This window comes from Neoarius graeffei, chromosome 12, assembly GCF_027579695.1.
Source record: "Neoarius graeffei isolate fNeoGra1 chromosome 12, fNeoGra1.pri, whole genome shotgun sequence".
NCBI lineage: Eukaryota > Metazoa > Chordata > Actinopteri > Siluriformes > Ariidae > Neoarius > Neoarius graeffei.
Window position 1 is genome coordinate 70,030,111 of NC_083580.1, and position 22,067 is coordinate 70,052,177.

The following is a 22,067-nucleotide window of genomic DNA, read 5'->3' on the forward strand; positions in this document are numbered from 1 at the left end:
TTTTTGCGTGTTGTTCGTCTGTACCGGACTTCAATATCCACTACAACCGTATGGACTTGCTGGACATTGGTTTCCAGCAGAAAATAACGGTTTGTAGCGATTTCCATCGCATGCACAACATTCCGGACGAGAGAAAAAAAAAACATTCCGCACGAAACAGCGAGGTCTCCGTGGATTGTTATCGGAAGCAAAGCGAAGGAGGCGGCGCCGGGAGCAGAAGCAAAAGCGAGGCTACAGGCAGAACCGGCCTGTTGACTAAGCTCAGAAAACAGCCACTCAAATCTCCACTGCTAAGCCTCTACCTCTCCAACGCCAGACCCATGTAAACAACACGGACGATTTGGAATTACCTTATTCTATTCTATAATCGGCTGGTCAGTGCTATACTCAATACTTAAGTGACTTACCCATCCAATGAGGATTATTTTCTTGTTTACAAGATGCCACATCTGAGTCGCTGACAAATCCTGAATTTCTGTAAAGAAAACTGTCCAGAGATTTATAAGCACGCAGTGCTTCACCACTGAACAGCGAGGGAAAGTTGATGAGGTAATCATACACGTCCGGGTATTCCGCTGGCAGTTCAAAATCCAGTCGTGAAAACTCCGTCCGGAAAGCCATAAGGGTCACAAATTTGTAGATCGTTTATTTTAGACATATATCTAGTTATCTGTTCATTAGAAAAATGAGCCGTGTAGTCCGTCAGTTGAAATTGATCCATTCTGTACACGAGTGCAGCAGTATTCAGCGGTGTTTTTGACCGACAAGATGGGGGTTGTGTACTTTCCGGTCACGTGACTGCAAGATCTCTATACGGTACGTTTCGTAAATGCATTCAGTTGGTAAACAGGAAGTTGATGTGCGACAGACCTGAAAATGGTACACTTGGTTCAGAACCCCAAGCTGAAGCTCGGTACCAAATATCAAGCAGTTGTGATTTGTAGTTGCTGAGAAAAGTGTTACGAAAATTTTGTACAGCCACGCTATACGTTTCAGAAATACATTCAATCGGTCAACAGGAAGTCAATGTGCGACAGACCTGAACACTGTATACATGGTATAGAACCCCAAGCTGAAGCTCGGTACCAAATATCAAGCAGTTGTAATTTGTAGTTGCTGAAAAAAAATTTTTCCAAAATTTTTGCAAATCCACACTATATGGTTTCACATAAATGCATTAAAGTGCATATCACGGGTAAATTCAGGAGCGAGATCAATGCAATTCTCCTATTTTATATTAAACTCTGGTCAAATATCTGTCACATTTTGTGCAATTTTTTTTTACCTTGTGCAATACCAGAAAAATCCAGTTGAAAGCAAGCCATTTGAGGCGAATTGGTCCGCCTCTGAAAAAACTTGCCATTTGGATTTCCCGGGAAACATTGATTTTCATGTCGCCGCGTGCGGGACACCTCCCTCTGAATCCTACGTCAGCGCTGGTTTGTTTATGAGAAAACGACCTGGTGGTTTTCTGCAAATTTCTTCAACGTTATCACGCAATTATTAAAATGGTTAACAGATGTATCGTAGGAGGGTGTAGCAACACCAATCTTGATGGGATTAGTACTCATCGTTTTCCAAAAGACCGGAAAATGAGAGAGAAATGGGAGCGCTTGGTCTACACAGGCTGTGCACTGAAACTGTGCAAAGCTCTCGCAGCCTGCTGGCGCTTCCGCAGGTGACGTCACGAATCTGGCTCCAGACTCCCTTGGGATTTTTCCAGATGCATTTTGTTTTTTTGTTTTTTTTTCTGCTGTAGACAGATGGCCTTGTGCAAAATTACCCTTCTGGATGAGTGTGTAAAAGGACATACTTTCATATTAAAAAAACAAAAAACAAAATTGGTCCAGGATATGCACTTTAAGTCGATAAACAGGAAGTTGAAATGCGACAGACCTGAAAAGGGTATACACGGTATAGAACCCCAAGCTGAAGTTTGGTACCAAGTGGTTATGATTTATGGTTGCTGAGAAAAGTGTTAAGAAAATTTTGTAAATCCATGCTATAGGTTTCATAAATACATTCAGTTGGTAAACAGGAAGTTGATATGCAACAGACCTGAACATAGTATAGAACCCCAAGCTGAAGTTTGGTACCAAGTGGCTATGATTTATCGTCGCTGAGAAAAAGGGCGTTTCGGACAGACGGAAATACAGAGATACAGACGGACAGTGGTAAACCAGTATATGCCCCCTCCTTCGGAGCAGGGGTATAATAATAAATAATGCCCCTTCAACTCAGAATTCTTCCTTCAGAGCTTGGGATGGTCTCCTCAACTCAGAGTTCAGCAAGTAACGTCAAACTGACATGGCTGCTCACAGCTTTAGCAGTAAACAAAGCAACACTTATTGCCTTTACCCAAGTTACACAGTGCGTACAAGTATACGCTTTAGAAGTCGTCCATTTTGTCACATGTACACTCGAGCACAGCAAAATTTCACCTCTGCTTTTAACCCATCTGAAGCAGTGAACACACGCACACATCCCCAAATCAGTGGGTAACTATGGTCCAGTGCCCGGGGAGCAGTTGGGGGTTGGGTGTCTTGCTCAAGCCATGATACAGAGAGAGAAGAAAGTGCTGTTCATTCACTCAACTCCCCTCACATTTTCCTGCTGATCCTGGGAATCGAACCAGTGACCCTTTGGGCCCCAGGCTGCTTCTCTAACCTCCAGGCCATGGCTGCATACAGTCAGTCATGTGTTAAATCTAGAATATTAACTCTACCCTGGGTTTCCTTCCCACTTTGGAGCTTGATGTTAATAATGACATCATTCCAAGCTCCGACTTTGCACGACTGAAGCATAATTTATTATATATTTTGTCTCGTCTTCATCCGCTTATCCGGGACCAGGTCGCGGAGGCAGCAGTCCGAGCATGGAAGCCCAAACTTCCCTTTCCCCAGACACCTCAGCCAGCTCCTCGGGAAGAACACCAAGGCGTTCCCAGGGCAGCCGAGAGACACAGTCCCTCCAGCATGTCCTGGGTCTTCCCCGGGGCCTTCTCCCGGGGGGGGACATGCCTGGAACACCTCCCCAGGGAGGCGTCCAGGAGGCATCCGAAAGAGATGCCCGAGCCACCTCAGCTGATTCCTCTCGATGTGGAGGAGCAGCGGCTCTACTCCGAGCTCCTCCCGAGTGACTATGCTTCTCACCCCATCTCTAAGGGAGCGCCCAGCCACCCTGCCAAGGAAACTCATTTCAGCCGCTTGTATCCGCGATCTTGTTCTTTCGGTCATTACCCAAAGCTCATGACCATAGGTGAGAGTCGGAACATAGATCGACCGGTAAATCGAGAGCTTCGCCTTTTGGCTCAGCTCCTTCTTCACCACGACGGACCGGTAAAGCGACCACATCACTGCGGAGGCTGCACTGATCCGCCTGTCGATCTCACGCTCTATCCTTCCCTCACTTGTGAACAAGATCCCGAGATACTTAAACTCCTCCACTTGAGGCAGGACTTCTCCACCAACCTGGAGAGGGCAAGCCACCCTTTTCCAGTCGAGAACCATGGCCTCGGACTTGGAGGTGCCGATTCTCATCCCAGCCGCTTCACACTCAACTGCAAACCGCCCCAGTGCATGCTGAAGGCCCTGGTTTGAAGAAGCCAACAGGACATCATCATCCACAAAACGCAGAGATGAAATCCTTTGATTCCCAAACAGGATTCCTTCCGGCCCCTGGCTGCGCCTAGAAATTCTGTCCATAAAGATTATGAACAGAACCGGTGACAAAGGGCAGCCCTGCTGGAGTCCAACATGCACTGGGAACAGGTCTGACTTACTGCCGGCAATGCAAACCAGACTCCTGCTCCGTTCGTACAGGGACCGTACAGCCCTTAGCAATTTATATTTTGTTATATTTATATTTGCAGCAAAAGCAATGTTTGCAGGAAACACTAATTTTTTTGTGTGATTTTGAGAAAGTTGCATTTTTAGTTATGTACGTTTTCCTTTTAAGTGATTATATGCTGTAATGTATAAGCTGATACTCAAGGTTTCAGTTTTAAAAAAAAGGCACAATCATGTCATCTTTAGTTGTGACATCACTGAGACTTAGTTCCTCGGAATAACTTAATCGCTGACTGGGAAAGTCGGAAGCCAATTAATCGTTTCAAATTTTCACATCCCACAGCCTGAACGTTCGTGGCTTTGGGACTTTCAAAAAGACATCTCAATTTCTGCACAACAGAGATGGCAGCATGATGACTGGAGGCTCAGCAAGTCATACAGGATATGGAACATGTCACTGAATCCTGCAGCAGATCATCAGTTGGTTCATCAACATTTTAATTATGAACCAAAAATTAAGTATTGCCCAAAGCTTTCATCAATGCAGGACCGATGTGCAAAGACCCACTTAGCTTTAAGACAGTTTCACAGGACTGCTTTAAAACCCAGGTACAGTAAATGTGATTTTTAACTCCATTTATGAAGAATTGCAGCTGATTATATGCTTTTACCCCACAGCACTGTTTGATCAAAAGGTGCTGAATTATTTTCCATAACAGCAGCTCTGACTAAAGTATATCACAGGTCTACATTAACGCGCTTCTAATACGTCATCGTTTCTATAGTAACAGCTCATTCACAGGGCTGATGTCTGATGAACTCTTCATGGGTTCTAAACCTAATAATCAAGTGTTATTTAACAAAGAACAATGGAGAATTGAGGACATGATATTATGAATTATAAAATGTCTGTAAATAGATGTTTATGTTTATTTCGCATTTCTGGAAGGAGTCTCCAGTGTCAGCACTTTCTAACAGTCAGCTGGAAAGCTGTTCCTTTCATTTTTCCTCCTCAGACAAGTCTTCAAGACGGATTTCTTATTTCAAAAAAAAAAAAAAAGCTGCATTTAACACTAAAAAATTAAGTAAAAGAGCATGAGATTTCTGTCTTGCTTGGACACCATTATCATGTGAGCATTTGGAAGCTAAGTCAACGTCAAAAAAAAACAGATTAGCATAATGCTAAACAAAAAGTTTGGCCTGTAAGGAGTCCGATTAGCCGTTGAGAGTTGGTCTTTCTCTAATGTTGAGCATTTCATCCAACAAGCAGTCAAATTTACTGACACTTTCTTAAGCTCTTATTCATGTCTTTAGGTGCAATCCCGTGTGCCGTCCTATAGCGTTTACCGATGCTTGAAGACACGCCTTACAAAAAAAGATGCTTGAAGACGTGTTGAAGGGAAGTATTCCTACGCCTGAGGTACACACAAACCTTAACCGACAATACCATCAAAGGATTGGATGATTTCAAACTTCGTAAACATCCTGGTACACTGGAAGTTAAAGAACTGGAAAACATCAGCATCACCAGACCATTCAAGGACTAATGTTCAGCTAACGTCATCAGAAGGAGGTTACAGGACTTGGGTAATAAGATAAATATTAGATTTCAACCGGTATCTGTGAGCCAAAAACTAAATCCTGTGCTGAAGTTATACTTGAAAACAAAACCCTAAACAAGAGTGCTCGGAGAGCACAATATCCCCCGCTGGCAACTAGGCCATAACTCTGGTAAAAATGTGACCGAATTGAACAAAATTGCAAAATGCGTATTACTAGAGGTGGACAGTAACAAAGTATATTTACTTGAGTACTGTAATTAAGTACACTTTTTGAGTATCTGTACTTTACTTGAGAATTTTTGGCAAATTCTGACCAACTTCACTACATTTGAAAGACAAATAACGTACTTTTTACTCCACTACATTTCTATCAAGGTCCTCATTACTATGAAGCAGCTTTGAAAGTGGATGTTTTCTTTCTTTTCTTTTCTAAAACGTGATTGGTTTCTTCGCAGGTGACACCGAGACAGCCGATCAGTAATCACTAGGGTCACGTCACGTCCATAGACTGTATAAAATCAAGTTCAATGATTTCTCAGCAGCTTTATTTAACACGATCAGTTGATAGCAGAATGGAAGGAGGTGGTTCTTCTGGAGAATGCACGCACTCATGGCTACAGCTAGAACCCTTGTTTCAGTTTTTTGAAAGGAACGACGAGTCGTTTTGTTTTAAAAGTTTGCTTTGTTTGCCTAAAACGGAGCACATCACAGCCTACAAAAACTTGCCGTCCGACCTGCGGAAGCATATTGAGGTATGTAAACATTTTATTCCAAGAGAAAGCTTGCAACAAAGTTTTATAGAGCTAGCGATAACGTTGCAATAGCTATGCAGTCTGGTTAGTCAAATGACGTTCTATGGATTTTCCCGCCAAGTTGCCATGACCTTGTCCACAGCTAACGATAAACACATAGCGAGTTAACTTGGACACTGTTAGTTAGCATGTAAAAACGGAGTTACGCTAGCATGAATAACGTTAACTTACCTGAAGTCCTTTCAGAAATGTTTTAGCATAATCTTGCCAAATAAACAAAATGTAGAAATCTTTCTTTTCTAGGAACATTAGCTACCCAATATAGCCTGGCAAGCCAGACTAAATGTGAATGTTTAGTCTGGCCTCGATCCGTAGACATTTCCGACGGGGGTAGGAGGAACAAACCGCTGTCTTTCAAACTGTCTCTGTGCATATAGGCCAACGCTCTGACCAATCAGCGCAACAGTGACTGTGACGTAGTCAGAGCGACAGAAAGCAGTGGGGGAGGCCTTGAAATAAATAATTTTTCAAAATGCGTATTAATTAATAAACAGGTTCTAGATATTAAGAAGTTTGGAGATAATGACCACAAGTTTGGAGTCTGTACCACATACACTTTTTTTCCAAGTGTTTTTCAAGGGTTTGCTTAAACTGTTTTTGAGAGTTTTTATTTAGTGGTGTTTGGTGAAATAATTTCCCTTAAATTTAAAATAACGGGAAAATAAGAAACAATCAAAAAGTAAAGTTTCAAAGCTGTTTATTAATTCTTCGTACTGCACAAACTAGCCCCATCCTTTTGGCTACGAGCGGAGCCAGCTGGTAGATCAGACTTTTGCCATAGCCGGTCGGCAAAACAGCGAAAACGTCCTTCTTGAAAAGGAATGAGCGGAGAGCCTCTTCCTGCTCATGTTTCAACGAAAACTCCAAGTCTAATTCTTCTAAAACTGATTCCAAAGCGGAGTCAAACGCGCGCTGTTCACTAGCCGTAGCCATCTTTCCTGTTGCGCTTTCTCCAGCGTCGCGTAGCCTTGTCGTCACTCCTGCAAAAGCCCGCCCAAAGAATCCAAACAAAAACCTTGCGTTGTGATTGGCAGGCACGATTTGATGCCCGGGGTGTTTTTGTTTATATGGTGCGAGGCTAGACCCACTCGCTAGGCAAAAATATTTTTGGCCGCAAGGCGGGTGGGTCTAGTTTACTAGGCTATACCCAATATGATTTTGAGTTTGAATAGATTTTGCTAGCATTTCAGGTGGAGCTTCACTGACTAGCTAGCTTAACGTTAAACCACCAGGATTCCACAGGCAGTTTCATATGTGCATGAATACATACACTTGCGTGCCTGCGCTCACACACAAGACCTGTGAGATGGACAGTATTGTACTAGTCATTCACAACAAATTGTTGGCATTTTTTTTTTGTTTTGATGTCAGATGATGGTCTTGGATTTTTTTTTTTTGTCTTGCTTAAAAGCATTGTTGCTGTTGGGTAGTTATTAAACTAAAGGTGTGGACCTGGGTTTTAAGCAGGCTGGATTGTCGTTTTTATTTTCTGAGCAAGCTGCATTGACAGTTATTCCACTGTCTTTCTGATTAACATACACACGCATGTGTGCGCACACTGCCAGAGCCGGGTCAGAACACTACCATGCTGCTTTGTGGGGGTGCGGAGGAGTGTTACAATAAAAAAAATAAAATTTTAAAAAGATTCTTTTTCAGTTCAGTTGTTTCCTTTTGTAACATTCGCCCAGGTGTTTATTCTACAGGTTCTACAAGTTAGTCAGTAAATCCAGTTGGTTGCTTCAGAGGCGTTAGGTTTTGTAAGCGTTGTGGCAATAATACAACGATGCGTTGACGGAAAATGTACTTTTAATACTTAAGTATTTTTAAAAGCAAATACTTCAGTACTTTAACTTAAGTAAAAATATGACTGTACAACTTTCACTTGTATCAGAGTAACATTTGACCAATAGGATCTGTACTTTGACTTACAATGCCTTGAAAAAGTATTCATACCCCTTGAACTTTTTCACATTTTTCCACCTTACAACCACAAACTTAAAAGTTTTTTTATTGAGATTTTATGTGATAGACCAACACAGAGTAGCACATAATTGTGAAGTGAAACGAAAATGATAAATGGTCTTCAATATTTTAAACAAATAAAAATCTGAAAAATGTGGTGTGCATTAGTATTCAGCCCCCCTGTACTCTGATACCTCTAAATACAATCCAGTGCAATCAATTGCCTTCAGAAGTCATCTAATTAGTTAATAGGGTCCTACTGTGTGTAATTTACCCTCAGCATAAATACACTTGTTCTGTGAAGGCCTCGGTGGTTTGTTAGAGAACACTGAAGAACAAACAGCATCATGAAGACCAAAGAACTCACCAGACAGGTCAGGGATAAAGTTCTGGAGAAGTTTAAAGCAGGGTTAGGTTATAGAAAAATATCCCAAGCTCTGAACATCTCAAGAAGCACTGTTCAATCCATTATTCAAAAATGGAAAAAGTATGGCACAACTGCAAACCTACCAAGACATGGCCGTCCACCTAAACTGACAGAGCGAGCAAGGAGAGCACTGGTCAGAGAAGCAGCCAAGAGGCCCATGATCACTCTGGAGGAGCTGCAGAAATCCACAGCTCAGGTGGGAGAATCTGTGCACAGGACAACTATAAGTTGTACACGCCACAAATCTGGCCTTTTTTGGAAGAAGGGCAAGAAGAAAGCCATTGTTGAAAGACAGGCATAAGAAGCCATGTAGGGGACACAGCAAACGTGTGGAAGAAGGTGCTTTGGTCAGATGAGACCAAAGTTGAACTTTTTGGCCTAAATGCAAAGCGCTATGTGTGGCGGAAAACTAACACTGCTCATCACCCTGCACACACCATCCCCACTGTGAAACATGGTGGTGGCAGCATCATGCTATGGGGATGCTTTTCTTCAGCAGGGACAGGGAAGCTGGTCAGAGTTGATGGGAAGATGGATGGAGCAAAATACAGGGCAATCCTGGAAGAAAACCTGCTGGAGGCTGCAAAAGACTTGAGACTGGGAAGGAGATTCACCTTCCAGCAAGACAATGACCCTAAACATACAGCCAGAGCTACAATGGAATGGTTTAGATCAAAGAATATTCATGTGTTAGAATGGCCCAGTCAAAGTCCAGACCTAAATCCCATTGAGCATCTGTGGCAAGACTTGAAAATTGCTGTTCACAGATGCTCTCCATCCAATCTGGCTGAGCTTGAGCTATTTTGCAAAGAAGAATGGGCAAAAATTTCAGTGTCTAGATGTGCAAAGCTGGTAGAGACATACCACAAAAGACTTGCAGCTGTACAGTAATTGTAGCAAAAGGTGGCTCTACAAAGTACTGACGCAGGGGGGCTGAATACTAATGCATACCACATTTTTCAGATTTTTATTTGTTTAAAATTTTGAAGACCATTTAGCATTTTCATTTCACTTCACAATTATGTGCTACTCTGTGTTGGTCTATCACATAAGTTCGTGGTTGTAAGGTGGAAAAATGTGAAAAAGTTCAAGGGGTATGAATACTTTTTCAAGGCACTGTAAGTAATGAAGTTGGGTACTTTGTCCACCTCTGCGTATTACTGACGCATAACAATGCTTCTTGTCAAGTTCCGTGAAATTCCTCCAAAAATCGTGACTCGATTTCAGAAGGTGAGTACCCTTCCCCGGACAGACGGACATCGTCACGACATAATCCCTCTTCAGGCCTTTCAGCCAGCGGGGGATAAAAATTGTGAGGGAAGTTGATTTCAGAAAGCAAGCACACCTTGATGAAATTTCCAAAGTACGAGTTTGTGAAAAATCAAGGGCATAATGCCGGTAAAAATTTGCCCAAATTAAACGAAATTTAAATATGCGTATAACTGTCATATAAAAAAGCCTTTTGCCAAGTTTGGTGAAATTCCTCCACAAATTATGTGAGGAGTTGATTTCAGAAGAATGTACACCCTCATGAAACTGTCAAAGTACAAGTTATTTAATCAAGGGTCAAAACTCTGGGAAATTTTTCACAAACGAAATTAAAATCGCAATATGCGCATTACCGTCATATAACAAGGGCTTTTGCCAAGCTTCGAGAAATTCGTCCAAAAAATTGTGAGAGGAGTTGATGTCAGAACACAAGCACACCTTCAGAAAATTGTGAAAGTACAAGGTTGTTAATCAAGGGCTGTAACTCTGGTAAAATGCGACTGAATGGAACAAAGAATCCTGTCAAGTTTTGTGAAATTCCTCCAAAAATTGTGAGAGGAGTTGATTTCAGAAGGTGAGCACCCTTCCCAGGACAGACAGAAATTGCCACGACATAATCCCCCTTCAGGCCTTTCGGCCAGTGGGGGACAATAAAAATTGTAATTCTTGGCAAACTGTTGTAGCATAAAGGAAATTAAGTACTTCAGAAATATTGTGCCGTTACTGGAAAATCACCTTCAGGGTTATAACGGTACAGTATCACACCACCATCCTGTTGTTGATCATTTTCCTATTACAGCACATCACCACACCACGCATTTTATTTCTGGCTTAAACCAATAAGCTTCGATACCTCAAATACAGAAACACTACTCCATTTAACGTAAATGACTCCTTCCCAGGGCGGCACGGTGGTGTAGTGGTTAGCGCTGTCACCTTACAGCAAGAAGGTCCGGGTTCGAGCCCCGTGGCCGGCGAGGGCCTTTCTGTGTGGAGTTTGCATGTTCTCCCCGTGTCCGCGTGGGTTTCCTCCGGGTGCTCCGGTTTCCCCCACAGTCCAAAGACATGCAGGTTAGGTTAACTGGTGACTCTAAATTGACCGTAGGTGTGAATGTGAATGGTTGTCTGTGTCTATGTGTCAGCCCTGTGATGACCTGGCGACTTCTCCAGGGTGTACCCCGCCTTTCGCCCGTAGTCAGCTGGGATAGGCTCCAGCTTGCCTGCGACCCTGTAGAACAGGATAAAGCGGCTAGAGATAATGAGATGAGATGAGAGACTCCTTCCCAACTTGCACCCTTTAAATCTGCTGCTCCCGTTTATCGTAAACCCGCAGGGACGATAAATAGCTGACTGTTGAAGTCAATTTTTAATTAAAAGCATAATAATGACAATAAGTGCAAAAGCAAGCAAGGTGTCTTTCTTAAAAGAAAAAGCTTAATGCGTTTGACCCAAAGCTGTGCGACTTACATAAAACCCAAATCTGCAAGGTTTTTTTGTTTGCTTGTTTATTTGCCTTTCTAAGAGCCCTTTATAGTCAGTATAATACTCCCTATAAAAAAAAGTCAATTTATTTAGGTCTTTATGCATCAAGATCAAGTGCCTTTTGTCTTCAGAGATGCTGCAGGCTTTTTCAGTTCCTTTGGGGAAAAACAAACCATTTTATGTGGAATAGCACGGCTACCATGCTGAGCGGCTGAAAACAAAAACAATTAAAAAATTTTTTTTTTTTTTTTTTTTAAATCCAAAGCTCTGAGGTATAGATTGTGTGATGGGCCTTGTCCTCATTACCCAAGCTTATTCCACCGTACGTGAGCACCTAGCCCTGCCCTTGAGCTCAAACCTTCTAAAGCTGCTCTTATTTCCCCAGACAGCTATTCCGTCTCTCTCTCTCTCTTTTTTTTTTTTTAAATAGTCAATTTCAGACACCGTCTCGCTGGATGCATTAAAGTTTTTGCTGTTTCTGTGACCAGCATTCCTGCAATTTGTGCATCCAACAATAACGGGAACTCAGCAACTTCTCAGCCATGCGCAAGACACACTGTATAGGTATTATTAGAAGGAAAAAGACAACATCTCTATATGTCAGTTGTGAGGAAATTGATGAATTGTTTTGATAAATTTGGGTACTGTGTTTGTGAATGTGTCTATATAATATAAAGAAAATCATATGTTGGCTTGAAGATGTGAAGTTTATCTTCTCATGTTGGAAAACTCACATTTTTCATACAGAATACATCACGACTCTGAGAGGCATATTTAAATAATATTGGCTGGTTTTTTTCGTGGTATATCAGATATATTCCATTCAGCTAGCATGATACTGAACGAGTCGAAGACGAGTAGCTGAATGGAATATATCTGATAGACCACGAAAAAAAGCCAGCCAATATTGTGATTATTATTATTATTATACATACACATTCAATGGAACAATTATCTCATTCTCATCTCATTATCTCTAGCCGCTTTATCCTGTTCTACAGGGTCGCAGGCAAGCTGGAGCCTATCCCAGCTGACTACGGGCGAAAGGCGGGGTACACCCTGGACAAGTCGCCAGGTCATCACAGGGCTGACACATAGACACAGACAACCATTCACACTCACATTCACACCTACGGTCAATTTAGAGTCACCAGTTAACCTAACCTGCATGTCTTTGGACTGTGGGGGAAACCGGAGCACCCGGAGGAAACCCACGCGGACACAGGGAGAACATGCAAACTCCGCACAGAAAGGCCCTCGCCGGCCACGGGGCTCGAACCCGGACCTTCTTGCTGTGAGGCGACAGCGCTAACCACTACACCACCGTGCCGCCCTGGAACAATTATAGATTTTACAAAAAGTTAAGAACAGGGGTAATTTACCAATATTGAATGCTGATTCTGATCGAATGTAATTCAATGTTCTGTCAATCCAATGTACAAAGTCAAGCAATAAAAATGGTACAAGTCCAAAAAGCCTGAACAACAACCCAACTTGTATACAAGCTATGTACAGATTGACAGTTCACGTTCCAAGTTACTTTTAGTTGGAGTTCATTGTTACATTGCAGTTGTTCAAAAATAAAAGGGCTTTGCTGAGTGAAGTCCTCTAGTAAAAGTCTCCATCACTTTTCCTCACCTCCAAGTAGAACTTTGACAATATTTGCGCTATTGCTCTCTTTTCCAGTTTTTCGATGTCCGTTGGTATGTTTTTCTCTTGTAAATACGCGCAAAGAATACCCAGTGAAGTTTTGGTAGCCTTTCGGGTGTTCGGCGTGTCTGCGGTTTCAGTTTTTAGTTCATTTATTTAGTGCTTAATTATAGAATAGCTGATCCTAGCAGTAGCACTGAATTAACCCTGTCTTCTCTCTCTCCCAGCCGACAAAGAAATGATTGTGTGCATGCGCAGCAGAAAAGCTGTGTCATTGTATCTTCGCATAAGCTCCGAAGTGTGACGTCATGCTGTCTTGACAACGTGCAATATTATAAACAATACTGCACGGTCATTCTCCATTGGGGAGAGTGGCGTAATACACGGAGGAGAAGTGATATGATAATATTGCATGCCATCAATAAACCCACTAGAAGGGAATATACCGGTAATACGTTTTTATTCCATGGAAAAAGTGGCCCGTATGTATAATAATTCCTGATATTTCACTCCAATATGATGTCACTCCCAGAGTTTTCCTGCTGATGAGACATGTCAAAATGGTGAACCGGTTCGAAATAAAAAAAATCTTATTTTTTATATATATTTTTCAAACTTAAAGTGCCATGCAAATGTAAGAACAGCGCGGCACGTACTTCTCACTTATCACATGAAATACTTTGTTTTGAAATCAATAAAATAAATCACAATTCCACCTTACCTTTGAATAGTTCAAGATCAAACTTCGTAGCATCTTTAGTGCTCTTAGGAACAGCATTTTCTTTCATCATTTGTAATTCTTCCTCATTTACTGTGACAAAGCGATTGGCCGCCATTTTGCCGAGTTGCTCGAGTCGATTATCGGGAAATAGTCCGAATTTCTCAACCAATCATCGTGCACGATTTTCTATAAATCAACTGTGTATTTATATTAAATATTATTTACTGTTTGACCTCAAACACATTAAGGCGTCCAGAAACTCGTCCACTAATTAACTTTTGACGAGACACACCTGTTAATTGCTGACCTCTTCTGCTCCTCAGACCTGCCTGATCCATCCTGATGCCCTATATTTGGTCGGAGTCTCATCACATCGCTCCTGTGTAGGACGGCCCCATATGGACAGTTAAAAGTCGCACTTGGAAGACGCTCTGGACTCTTACAGTAATGCTTTTATGGCTGAGGACTACAGTTGACTTGCTAACTTTAGGACTGCAGTTGTCATGAACAGTTTTGCACTCAAGTTTCCATCAATGGGGGTGCCGTGGCTCAGTCGACTAAGGCGCCATACCATAAATCCGGGGACCCGGGTTCGATTCCGACCTGAGGTCATTTCCCGATCCCTCCCAGTCTCTCTCTCCAGCTCATTTCCTGTCTCTACACTGTCCTATCTAATAAAGGTGAAAAAAGCCCCCCCCCAAAAAAAATCTTAAAAAAAAAAAGTTTCCATCAATGAAGAGTTTATAACATCAACAAAACTGACTTCATGTTAAAACTGTTAATGTTATAGTCATGTTGTCTGTTGTTGCCCAAATGAGGATGGGTTCCCTTTTGAGTCTGGTTCCTCTCGAGGTTTCTTCCTCATGTCGTCTGAGGGAGTTTTTCCTTGCCACCGTCGCCACAGGCTTGCTCATTGGGGATAGATTAGGGATAAAATTAGCTCATGTAAACAAAAACGTGTTAGATTCTTCAAAGTAGCCAGCGTCAGCGTTTACCACAATGTTATTTCAGATGGTTTTGATGACCTCAGTGCTGTTCTACAAAGCAGAAAATCATCAAAATACAGAAAAACCTATGAACGTGTAGGCGTGTACAAACTTCTGACTGCTACTGCACGTGGAATCAAATCACAGCTAAGAAGCCGTTTCATAGGGACCCAATTCCGTTTCTTTTCACTTCCCCAGTTATTCTTTTCCTTTCACCCACAACCTCATTTAAATGTCATTTTCTCACCCTACTACGCGTGTAATTATCCTCTGCACACCACCTGCAGATCATCAGACTGCGCACACAATTTCTCTATTTGAAACCTTAGTAAAATAAGTTTGGTCGAGGTTCCCAACCCAAGTCCTGGAGGACTGGTATATTTTGCTCTAACACACTCAATTCAACTAATCATCTAATAATTCGGTCATTCCAGGGTCATCGTAGCAGAGGGAAAGCAGAGAGAATGATATTTGAACTCGAAGGGCAGTTAAATAAAGAAAAATCTTGCAGAAAACTCTTTAAAAAAAAAAAAAGAAGTAAAGAGAACTGTGTGTGGGGGGGGGGACAAATAACTGCACTGCAAAATTAAAAAAAAAGAAAGACAAAACATGACTACAATGCTGAATAATCAGGAAGAGAATAAATATTATTCTATCCATGTTCACTGTATATGAGCAATCACGTGCTCTGATTGGCTACTCTACTACAAGGATATCGGCTCGTATACCGTGAGTAGAGAAAAACAAAATGGCAGAGCACGTTGCTGAAACAGAGGACGAAATAAAAATCCTACTCGAAAACATACCCCCCCCAAAAAAAGGCAACAAAATATGGAATAAATGTATCTGACAGTAAGAACATCTTTTTTTTTCCCCCAAGAATTATTATTGCATTTTTTCACAAATTGCAACCGTCATTCTGTTGGTTTGTTTACATTCCAAGTGGAAATGATTTTGTCGGACGTTTTGTATGAAGTTCCTATTTATCGAGTTTGCAAAAAATAAAAATGCTCCATTTCTCAAAATCCAGTGAATGTGGATAGAATAAAACAATTATTCCACTCAAGTGCCATAGACAGGCTGTACAAGGGCACCAGGGCTAAAGCGATAACTCCAGATGGGGACACCAGGCCCTTCAAGATACAAGCAGGAATGCTGCAAGGAAACACCTTGGCACCATACCTATTTGTGATAGTTTTGGACTACGCACTCAGGGTAGCCATAGAGGGGAAAGAAGAGGAGCTTGGCTTCCAATTGGTGAGGAGGAGGAGTAGAAGAATTGGACCAAGAACAGTCAAGGACCTGGACTTTGCTGATTATATAGCACTCCTTTCAGAGGAAGCCCAGAAGCTACTCTGGAATGTAGAAACCTCAACTGCAAGGGTGGGCTTACAGATGAATGCAGGAAAAACCAAGTTCATGGCATTCAATCAACAGATGCCAGTCTGCATGAAGATGAAGACCACAGACGGATCTGTACTCGGGAAAGTGGAAGGCTTGAAGTATCTGGGGTCACACATGGAAAGCACCTCGAAGGACATCATCTCCCAAAAAGCAGCAGCATGGAGAGCCTGTAACAAGCTTGGGAAGATCTGGAAGTCAGACCTTTCAAGTAAGCTCAAAGTACGTCTCTTTCTTTCGACAGTGGAGTCAGTGCTCTTATATGGCTGTGAAGCATGGACAGTCACTCCTAAACTGGAGAAACAGCTAGACGGTTGCTATGCGAGGATGTTGAGATGTGTTCATAACATAAAATGGGACAAACACTGCACAAATAAAGAGCTGTATGCTGGACTCCCCAAACTATCCGATAAAGTACGAGCCAGCGTCTGAGGTTTGCTGGACACGGTTTCAGAAATAAGGAAGTAGTGTCCAACTTGGTGCTGTGGTCTCCAGTACACAGGAAAAGGAGGCCTGGAAGACAGCCCCTCACCTATGTGGATGTTCTGAAAAGAGACACTGGTCTACAAGCTGATGGCATGGGGAAGGTTATGCAGGACAGGAGCTTCTGGGCTGCCAAGACGGTTCGGGTGGCAGAGGACTGGCACCCGACATAAGTAAGTCAAGTCATTCCACTCAAATCTCATCATACCATAAGGTCAACTCGGCGCTACGTGCCTCATCAGCTCATATACGACTCGATTTCGTGGAATAACTGTTAAATAAATACTAAACATGAAAGAGAACCTGAAAAGATAGACAGGAGGACAGGAGTTTGGAAATGAAGCAATCCGTAGTACAAACAGACTGAGAAGATTTCAGGAGTTCAGAAACAAAACTGGGGGGGGGGGGGCAGGCAGAGCAGAACAGCAAGAATGAGAAAAATGAACGAGGGAATAGGAGAGAAGAGGACGTAACCACAGACACTGAATGAGGAATAATGAGCAAATGGCAAAAAATATGCCTCAATGTGGAGAGGAGTGCCAGAAAAGAGAGACTCTGGATAATTTCATTACCTCTAAATATGGATTGTAATTTTTGGAGCATATTTCATTAGGAGGAAAATGTCAATCTCGGTTAGAGCTGAGCACTGGCTGCTGAGCTTTCTGCTGAGAGCGAGGGGCGGTGGAGAAGAAGCGATCTTCATTTCACCACTCTTCTGTAAATGGGAAATTTTCTGTTTCATTTCAGAGGCAGGCGGAAACATAGTTTTTTTTTTAGCAAGGTGACACCTTGCTTTAATGAAGGTGTCCAGAAACGTATTAGCCTGAGACACAAAATATCTCCTGTGCAAGAGGCAGCCCATGGTGGATCACCTATACTGATACACTACAAACTAGATGCTACAAGCAATAGATAACGACAGAGAGTAAATATTCAAGTCGTAGACTTTTCTAGGTAGAGATGATTATCTTTCTTCTCGCTAAATAAAACCATGTGTTTTGAGAACAATTCTGCCTTATGATCAGTCACACATACAGTCAGGTCCATAAATATTTGGACAGAGACAACATTTTTCTAATTTTGGTTCTGTACATTACCACAATGAATTTTGAACAAAACAATTCAGATGCAGTTGAAGTTCAGACTTTCAGCTTTAATTCCGTGGGTTGAACAAAATGATTGCATAAAAATGTGAGGAACTAAAGCATTTTTAAACACAATCCCTTCATTTCAGGGGCTCAAAAGTAATTGGACAAATTAAATAATTGTAAATAAAATGTTCATATCTAATACTTGGTTGAAAACCCTTTGTTGGCAATGACTGCCTGAAGTCTTGAACTCATGGACATCACCAGACGCTGTGTTTCCTCCTTTTTAATGCTCTGCCAGGCCTTTACTGCAGCGGTTTTCAGTTGCTGTTTGTTTGTGGGCCTTTCTGTCTGAAGTTTAGTCTTTAACAAGGGAAAGGCATGCTCAATTGGGTTGACATCAGGTGACTGACTTGGGCATTCAAGAATATTCCACTTCTTTGCTTTAATAAACTCCTGGGTTGCTTTGGCTTTATGTTTTGGGTCATTGTCCATCTGTATTATGAAACGCCGACCAATCAGTTTGGCTGCATTTGAGCACACAGTACGTCTCTGAATACCTCAGAATTCATCCGGCTGCTTCTGTCCTGTGTCACATCATCAATAAACACTAGTGACCCAGTGCCACTGGCAGCCATGCATGCCCAAGCCATCACACTGCCTCCGCCGTGTTTTACAGATGATGTGGTATGCTTTGGATCATGAGCTGTACCATGTCTTCGCCATACTTTTTTCTTTCCATCATTCTGGTAGAGGTTGATCTTGGTTTCATCTGTCCAAAGAATGTTCTTCCAGAACTGTGCTGGCTTTTTTAGATGTTTTTTTTAGCAAAGTCCAATCTAGCCTTTTTATTCTTGAGGCTTATGAGTGGCTTGCACCGTGCAGTGAACCCTCTGTATTTACTTTCATGCAGTCTTCTCTTTATGGTAGATTTGGATATTGATACGCCTACCTCCTGGAGAGTGTTGTTCACTTGGTTGGCTGTTGTGAAGGGGTTTCACTTCACCATGGAAATTATTCTGCGATCATCCACCACTGTTGTCTTCTGTTGGTGTCCAGGTCTTTTTGCATTGATGAGTTCACCAGTGCTTTCTTTCTTTCTTTCTTTCTTTCTTTCTTTCTCAGGATGTACCAAACTGTAGATTTTGCCACTCCTAATATTGTAGCAATTTCTCGGATGGGTTTTTTCTGTTTTCGCAGCTTAAGGATGGCTTGTTTCACCTGCATGGAGAGCTCCTTTGACCGCACGTTTTCTTCACAGCAAAATCTTCCAAATGCAAGCACCACACCTCAAATCAACTCCAGGCCTTTTATCTGCTTAATTGAGAATGACATAACGAAGGAATTTCCCACACCTGCCCATGAAATAACCTTTGAGTCAATTGTCCAATTACTTTTGGTCCCTTTAAAAACAGGGTGGCACATGTTAAGGAGCTGAAACTCCTAAACCCTTCATCCAATTTTAATGTGGATACCCTCAAACGAAAGCTGAAAGTCTGGACTTTATGTCCATGTCCATTATATAACTATAACTTGAATATGTTTCAGTAAACAGGTAAAGAAACAAAATTTGTGTCAGTGTCCAAATATATATGGACCTAACTGTATTAACAAATGGGGAATATAAGAGTTGTCCCAGTTATTTTTTTCATACAGCCTGCTTTTCCAATGCACACAAAATCTACGAGGGTTTACAACCCCACAGACGTTGCAAAACTTCAGTATGGAGTCCCTCTAAGGACTTATTTCAGAGCTCTTTTGAACGATTTTATTTAAAATCTCACATTCTCTTTCTTCCTGCTCAGCTGAACTGAATGGGTTTAATCCATTTAAAAAAAAAACCCACCTCAAATGTCAATTTAATGTATTCTGCCATCGGAAAGCTCAGGAATAAAAAGCTCTATGCTTCAATACAAAGCCGATATTATTTTACATATATATTAATATAACATACTTAGTATTACATTCCGGGCGGCACGGTAGTGTAGTAGTTAGCGCTGTCGCCTCACAGCAAGAAGGTCCGGGTTCGAGCCCCGTGGCCAGTGAGGGCCTTTCTGTGCAGAGTTTGCATGTTCTCCCCGTGTCCGCGTGGGTTTCCTCCGGGTGCTCCGGTTTCCCCCACAGTCCAAAGACATGCAGGTTAGGTTAACTGGTGACTCTAAATTGACCGTAGGTGTGAACGTGAGTGTGAATGGTTGTCTGTGTCTATGTGTCAGCCCTGCGATGACCTGACGACTTGTCCAGGGTGTACCCCGCCTTTCGCCCGTAGTCAGCTGGGATAGGCTCCAGCTCGCCTGCGACCCTGTAGAACAGGATAAAGCGGCTAGAGATAATGAGATGAGATGAGTATTACATTCTTAAAAAAAAAAAATTCTGTGCTGAGTAGAGTTTATGAGCACTTCAGTTCTGTGAGCACCGAGACACATTTGCTTTTTTTATTCCTCCAGGGTCTACAAGTCAAGACACAAACAATGCATCATGCGCTCATTTATAATGGTGATGCCATTATTCAGGGTTTCCCCTAAAGCATCTTAGCATAGCGTCGTTTGTTTATTCGATGCTTCATTTATTGACCGATACACTTATGCTGCTACCTATGAAACCATCGCTGTGATGCTTACAATTTAGACCTATCAGGGATCGCGTTAGCACAGAAATTGCGTATTTTTACGCACCAAAATGCCAAAAAAAAAGTAGCATGTTCACAATTTTAATGTGTCCTGGGACGCAGGGCTCCTACTCAAATGTTCCCCGATTGCCTTGGCAAATCTGTTAGATTATGTTGTTGAACAAGCAAAGCAAAAGTGAACAGAATGAAAACGTCACAGCATCATGGTCGCTTTTACGCGATACATTTTATCAGACCTAATGACCTCAACTAGCAGCATGTTTGTTATGTACTGATAACGTAGACTCGGCTAAACACTATGCTAGTTCTAGGCTCTGGCTTGTTTATTATTGCTATAAATCCACATTTGAGCTTACCTTTGTCATAATAAGGTATTTTTCTTTATCAGGAATTTCCCATAACATTCCACCATGCCTGGTTGGGCCGCTACGCTTTCCACTTTTTCTAGAGCAACCCTGATGATTAAACATCATGTTCAGCACAAGGAGGTTATTGCTAGCACCATATTGCTGGGTTTCAGTCACGTGACTTTTCTTAGCGGTTTTACCGGAAGTGAAATAGCTGGTGGTCTAAACGGCTGCCGTAGTGCAAACAACTAGCGATAAGTTATCAGAGTACGCTCGTAATCTAGAAGCCACTGCTCGCTTTCGATATATTCAGAAGATTGCAATGTGTAATGGAATCGACCCCTACAGTCTGGGAAAGAAGGATTTGTCATACGATCTCAAAAACTACCCTTCAGTCGAGTTCCCCGACATCTGGTGTTGCAGACATCCTTCTACACCGCAAAACAGATAAAAGCATGGAAGAGTATGGAGGCTTACAACTTTTTTGTATGTGGCTGGATAAAGGACCTCGGTATCAAGTCGCTGCCGAATTAATCCTGTATTGTTTTTGCCCGTGTTTGTCTTTTTTAAAAAAAAAAAAAAGCTTTTCATTCGCGTCTTTACAATGAAGTGCTACAAGTTGAAGTGTAAACAAACAGTTTGCTTGATTCTCACTTGTGTTGGCTCTTATCTCTCAGGTAAATCATTCACAAAGATCATCAGAAACCCCTTTAAAGACCTGGATCTTAGTTAAACAAGACAGAGAAGTGATCACAGCGCAGTGTAACTGTATGGCTGGGTAAGAATTTTGTCGCGACCTTCACGCATATGGACTTTGTGAAGAGTGAGGAGTAAACAAAGAAACAGCTGGGGACTTTAGTGCTTTGTGATTTAAAAAAAAAAAAGTACCATAAAATAACGACACATTGCAAGAAAAGTACTTGGAAAATACTAAGGACAGAGCTGAGAGGGAAATACAAACCTTTCACCAAGTGATCACTGCAAACTTGAGCATGCTTCGACTCGGCTCCCTGCAATTTCAGTCAGAGGTTCAAAAGCCACCTTTCTTGACAACTTTTTGTGAAATCCTGTGTTTGTGCACCCTTTTTTTTTTTTTTTATTAGTTCACAGGGAACCCTGAAGAAACTTATCAGTTTCATGGTTTGATCAATTCCAACAACCTAAAGCAACACAAGCGTAAGGCATTTTTCATGCGAGCAGTGCACCTTCTTCATACAAACGCTTTGTCAACCAAACTTTGGTAGACCGCCAGCTAAAGCTCTGAATAACTAATGAGGTAGATGTGACGTCACGTGAAACTCAGCAATAGCAGCACAACCAGTATACACAGAGCTAGAGTCAATAAATATTCTGCAATGTCCATGATTGTGTAAAAATACATAGGTCAGCATCATGTCCTCAAAGTTCGTTCAGGGAAAAAAAAAAAAAGCCATCTCTATTGGCTGCAAAAAGTTTGAGAA

The 22,067-nt window shown here is 41.9% G+C and overlaps 1 protein-coding gene across 2 annotated transcripts in view; it reads right to left on the bottom strand.

Annotated features, from left to right (window-relative positions):
• pcxa (pyruvate carboxylase a) overlaps positions 1-22,067 on the bottom strand; it is a 493,922-nt gene that overhangs the window by 264,805 nt on the left and 207,050 nt on the right. The gene's annotated exons all lie outside the window — the stretch shown is intronic.